This window comes from Castor canadensis, chromosome 14 (assembly GCF_047511655.1).
Source record: "Castor canadensis chromosome 14, mCasCan1.hap1v2, whole genome shotgun sequence".
Taxonomy (NCBI): Eukaryota; Metazoa; Chordata; class Mammalia; order Rodentia; family Castoridae; genus Castor; species Castor canadensis.
In genome coordinates, this window is record NC_133399.1 from 31,682,537 (window position 1) to 31,688,628 (window position 6,092).

The following is a 6,092-nucleotide window of genomic DNA, read 5'->3' on the forward strand; positions in this document are numbered from 1 at the left end:
CTGCTTCTCTACAATCAATTGGTAAAGATGAGGACTAACATTCCAAATGGGGAATCTTATGAGATTCAAGTACAGAGGCAATGTTTTTTCTCTTTTCTTTCTTTTTTTTTAATGTGGTACTGAGGTTTTAACTCAGGGCTTCATGCTTATTAGATAGGTGCTCTACCTCTTGAGCCATGTCCCCATTCCTTTTTTGCTTTAGTTATTTTTCAGATAAGGTCTCAGATCACAATCCACCTTGCCCAGCTTGTTTTTTGAGATAAGGTCTGGCAGACTTTTTCCTAGGGTTGCCCTCCAACTGTGATCCTTCTCATCTCTATCTCCTAAATACTACATCTGGCATATTTTACAGTATTTGCTCATGTCCAGCTGGGCAGTTGCCATTCACTTGCTATAAGAAATTTTATGGTATTGGTGTGCATACTTTGAAGGCAAGTAAAATACTGGAAGTTTTGCTGAGGAAGAAAACATTAAAGTTAGAAAGGTAAATAATGTAATCTGAGTGATTATTTAGGTATGCCAATTTTGTGCTACCCAGGAACAAGAGAGTCATCCCTGCAGTCACTTCATTTGATCTCTGACACAGTCTTTATCAGGTATTAACTATTTATTTCATACCTTTGATGCAACTTCACCTTACCTAAGTGTCCTTGTGATAAATAGAGAGGTAATATGAACATCTCAGCACTTCAATAAGATCTTCAGTGGTAGTGAGAGAAGCACAGGTTGTGAAGCCTTGTTCTAGAGGACATATTTCATAAAGCTAGTCATGTTATTTATTTATTTATTAGTTTTTTTGGTACTGGTGTTTGAATTCAGGGCCTCACGCTTGTTAAGCAGTCTCTCTTACCACTTGAGCTACTCCACCAGCCCTATTTATTTGAAGGCAGAGCATAACTGTGACAGAAATGCCATGGCTTATACACCATTTTATTCTCAGCATTTAGCACCATGTATGAAGCAGAGTTGGTATTCAGTACACATTTATTTAAAAAAAGGGAGTGGAGAAAAATATGAGTTTGAGTAAACATGATTGGTGGGGCAAGTAGTAGTTTGAATTCACAGTATAGATGCTATTTTATAAAATTTCAATGAACTAGTTATCAAAATTTAGCACGCACCAAAATCTTGATAATAGTAGAATGCCAATTTTCATCCTCAGAATGTAAGTATGGTGTGGGGACCAAGAATTTGAAATTCCATCATGCCCTCAGCTCTTGTTGCTGCTATTATCCATATAGTTTATTATTATATTTTTACTTTATCTTTTCCACAAGCTTCCTGGACAACATTATTTCAGAAACAAAACAATTATTTCAGAATTCCTTCTTCTGGGACTGACAGATGATCGAGATATGCAACCCTTCTTCTTCAGTCTGTTCCTGTCCATATACCTGGTCACTATCCTGGGAAACCTGATCATCATACAGGTTGTCACCTCAGGCTCCCATTTCCACACTCCCCTGTACTTCTTTCTCATCAATCTGTCATTCACTGACACCTGTATAAGCACCACCACAATGCCAAAGATGCTTGTGAACATCCAAACACAGACTCAGAGCATCACTTACAGAGGATGCCTCTCCCAGGTCTGTTTTGTTCTGATATTTGGTGGTGTAGAGAACTATCTCCTTGTGGTAATGGCCTAGGACAACTAAGTGGCCGTTTGTCACCCCTTGAGGTACTTGGTCATCTTGACTCCTTTCCTCTGTATTCTGCTGGTTGTAACCTTCCTGCTCTTTACCATTTTGCAAGCCCTGCTCCACAGTCTGATGCTATTGTGTTTGTCCTCTGTACAAATGTGAAAATCCCCTACTTCTGTGAACTTCTTCAGGTCATCAGGCTCCCCTGTTATGATGCACTGTCAATAACATCCTGACATATTTGGTGGCTAGCCTGTTTGCTGGTATCCCTCTTGTTGGGATTATTTCTCTTACACTTAAATTGTCAGATCTGTTTTGTGGATACCATCAGTGGGAGGAAGGTATAAAGCATTTTATACTTGTGGGTCTCACCTCTCAGTTGTTTCTTTATTCTATGGGACAGCTTTTGGGGTGTATATGAGTTCTGTGATTATGGACTCTCTCACCAACAGTGTAGTCACTTCAATGATGCACATTGTGATTCCGCAAATGATGAACCTCTTTAGCTACAGTTTGAGGAACAGGGAAAGAAAGGAAGCTTTGAGACATTTCATTATTAGGATATCATCTCTGTTATTGTGCCATCCACTTTGGAAGTGAATTTGTAGAAATAGTCAATGTGTCAGCAATACCTGTAGCCATAATTCCTGTCATCCATCATGAAGTTCTTCAAAAAATGCCTAGACAGTTTAAGTTTAAATATGTCTCAACTTGGACTTCAAATTCAACTTTGCCTTTTTTCTTGCTCTGTGATAGTTGGTAAGTGATTTCAATCTCTGAGCTCCATTTCTTTGTTTTGCTTAAGAAGCAGAACTTGAGGTGAGGGTGTTGTTTTAACAAATTTTTATAAATCTGTCTTGAAAGAAGGAAATTTGTGGAAGGCGGATAGAGCAGGGAAAAGTTTAAGCAAGCCAGAGTGTAGAGTGTAGGTTTGGCCTGTTTTCATGGCTAGGATCACATGGATTGAATCCACATGCAGACCTATTATGAGGCAAAGATACTGACCTTCCATACTCAAATACATAATTACTGAGACCTTGCCTGAAAACTTTTAGTCTTATGCAGTCATATAAGACTCAGTATCATGAGTTATAAAATTCACTTAATTAGTGAATTTAATCTGTTGCTTAAGATGGTTTTGTGATTTTGCTATTTCATCAGTAAAGATGCTGTCACTTCTCAAAGAAAGAGAAACTTTAATTCTAATATACTGAGAAAATAAAAAGAATTATCACTTCTTACAATGACATCAGAGTTTAGGAACTTATAATTGTATAGATGGCAAAATATAACCAGAAGTGGTGAGGACGTAGAGAAAGAAGGACCATGTGTGTTGTTGGTGAGGATGTAAATGAGTACAGACATTGTGGAGCACAGTATAGGGGTTCCTCAAAAAACAAAGAAGAGTGATATCATAAAAACCAGGAATCATGACATGATGTACACAAGGAAAGAAATTAAATCAACATATGGGGAAAATGCAATGTGATGCTGATTACATTACTGTTAATGATAGCCACCACATGTAGTCAATATTACTGTCCATCAGCACATAATGGATAAAGAAAATAGGGTATATATTTTAAAAGGCATATAAAAAGCACAAAATTCTGCCATCAGTGACATGGAGGATAGATCTGAAGGACATTACATTAATTGAAATAAATCAAGCATAGAAAGACAAACAGCATGAACTCATTCAAAAAATGGAATCTAGGATGATGTTGTGGAATTAGAGAGTGGAATAGTGGTTACTGGAGACTGAGGAGAACAGGAAAGGGGAGAGGATGATGCTGTCAATTAACAGGAGCAGTGTTACAGTTTGAGAGGAGTAATAAGTTCTAATGTATGTCACAACAAGGTGACTATAAATAATAGAGACACATTGTTTATATGAAATAATATATATTAGCAGAAGGAAGTGTGAATGCACTTCCCACAAAGGGAAAAATAGAAGTTTAATATAATGGGTTAGAAGCTGTGTAAACAGCTCAGATACCTTTCATGACAAATGAATCAATAAACAAAATGTGGTATATATACACAATGGAGCATTAATCAGCCATAAAATGTCAATAAATAGTTGGAACTGGAGATCATCATGCTAAGCACGTAAGCCAGATTCAAAAAGACAAAGATCACATGTTTTCTTTCCTATATGGAAAATAGACCTAAAAGATAAACATATACTTAAATGATCATATACATACATGCGTTTATAGAGGACATGTTTATAATAGTAGAACTGTTTAAGAGGACTGGAGGAAGGTGGGAGAATTAAAGAGAATGACATAGTGAATAATATCTAATATATTGCACCTGCGTATGAAAGAGGGCATTAAAAAACACACTGAAAGCTGTTAAAAATAGGGAGAGGGAGGAAATGGAAAGAGAAAGTAATAAAGGGTTTTAATCTGAATAAAATAAAATATTCATGTGTGAAATACCATGGCAAAATTCCTTGAATAATTAATATACAGTTTAGAAAGTGAAGGATAGAGCCATGGACTGGTGTCTAACTCTTAAAATCCTAGCTGCTTAGGAAGCTGAGATCTGGAGAATAGTGTTTGAGGCTGGCCTGGGCAAATAGTTTGCAAGACCCCATGTACAAAATAACCAAAACTTAAGTTCAAACCCCAGTCCCACAAAAAATGAAGGTTAAGATGTAAAACAGGTTCTGTTATGGGGTTTGTACGAGTGAGAGTGGGCAGGGTGAATGGAGAGGGTGAAGGAAGGTAAATAAGGTCAATGTACTTTACATACTTGTATGAAAACAGAACAATGAAACCTGATGAAATTGTTGTAACAAAGGGGGATGTGTGGGAGAATAATTGAGGTGGTGAATAATCAAGGTATATTGTAAGCACACATGGAATGAATCCTCACTGTGCAACTAATATATACTAATAAAAATGTTTAAAAAATTTAGTAATTACTCTAAGTTGATAACTAATCAGTGTCTATAAGAAGGAAACCATACATTGTACCTCATATATATGTACAAAAATAAATCATTTAAAAATGCTTTCTTTTTTTTTTTATTTTTTTTCATTTTTCTTTTATTATTCATATGTGCATACAAGGCTTGGTTTATTTCTCCCCCCTGCCCCCACCCTTAAAAATGCTTTCTTTAGCAGAAATTTTATACCTGCCCTTTACAACTAATCTTCCAGGACACTACTTCCTCATGATCTGAGAACAGAAAGTACTTTCTTGCTTATGGAGCTAAGTCTATAGAACCCCTTGTATTTAGCCTGATAACCATGTCTCTCTGCATTTATTTTGGTAAGTGTAATACTTTATTTTCTTATTTTATTTTACAGTTCTTTGCTTAAAGAAATTTGATTTTTGTCTTTCAACTCCATTGGCAAATTTCTGTATTACTTCTTATTTCACTTTTTTGGGCAGGTTCTGGGGTTTGAACTCAGGACTTTGAGCTTGCAAAGCAGGTGCTCTACTGCTTGAGTTGTATACTTTAGTGGTTATTATACTTTTTGAAAGTAACTGGGTTTGAATGACATAGAAAGAGCTAACAGGCTATGCCTTGAATTTTAAATTATCTATTTTTAATATTATAATTTCATGTAGGATAAATGTTGATAAACACCTGAAAATATTGATGTTCTTAAATACAAAATATTTTAAAGTGAGCCTTAATCTTGGATATAATCTCCACCTATTAAGCATGATTGAAATCTATCCCAATGTTCTGAGCATATGGACGCATTTGTATGCCAGTGCCTTTTGGAGATATTTTTTATAGTCATTTAAAAGTATGATAATGTGGAATTATTTATTAATACACAAAGTTACTCATAATAGAATAATAGATTAAAAACTCAAGTTATAAAATAGTGGGTACAGTATGATCTAATTTTTATAAAAAGGATAGCATTAAATACAGATATACATATCAAAATGTTAACAGTATGATTAAGTGCTATTTTATTTTGTTAGTAATTCTCCCTTTTTATTTTTTGGCAGTACTGGGGATTTGTACTCATGGTCTGCATGCTTGCTAGGCAGGCACTGTACCACTTGACCCATTCCACCAGCCTTGTAACTCTTATTATCTGTTTCTCTTTTTGTGTGTGTCACATGGTCTCACTACATATCAGAGAGAGGCTTCAAACTTATTTACTATGTAGCCCATGGTGTCCACAAATTCATGAGTCTCCTTCCAGGGAGAAATGCTGAGATTATAGGCATGTACTAAAATTCCTAGCTCTGAATTTTTAAAATAACAGCATTTATTTGATTATTATCTTGATTTAGAAATGATTCCCATTTTGGAAAAAATCATGTAGACATAAAGCTATCCTTTGTCTGTCAAAAAACTCTTCTTAAACAACCATTTTGGTATGCCATATTCAGCTGGACAGTATTAGAAACAACATTGATTTCTGAATTTTGAAGAAGATATTGGATTAGAATCATCTTTATGCTCTT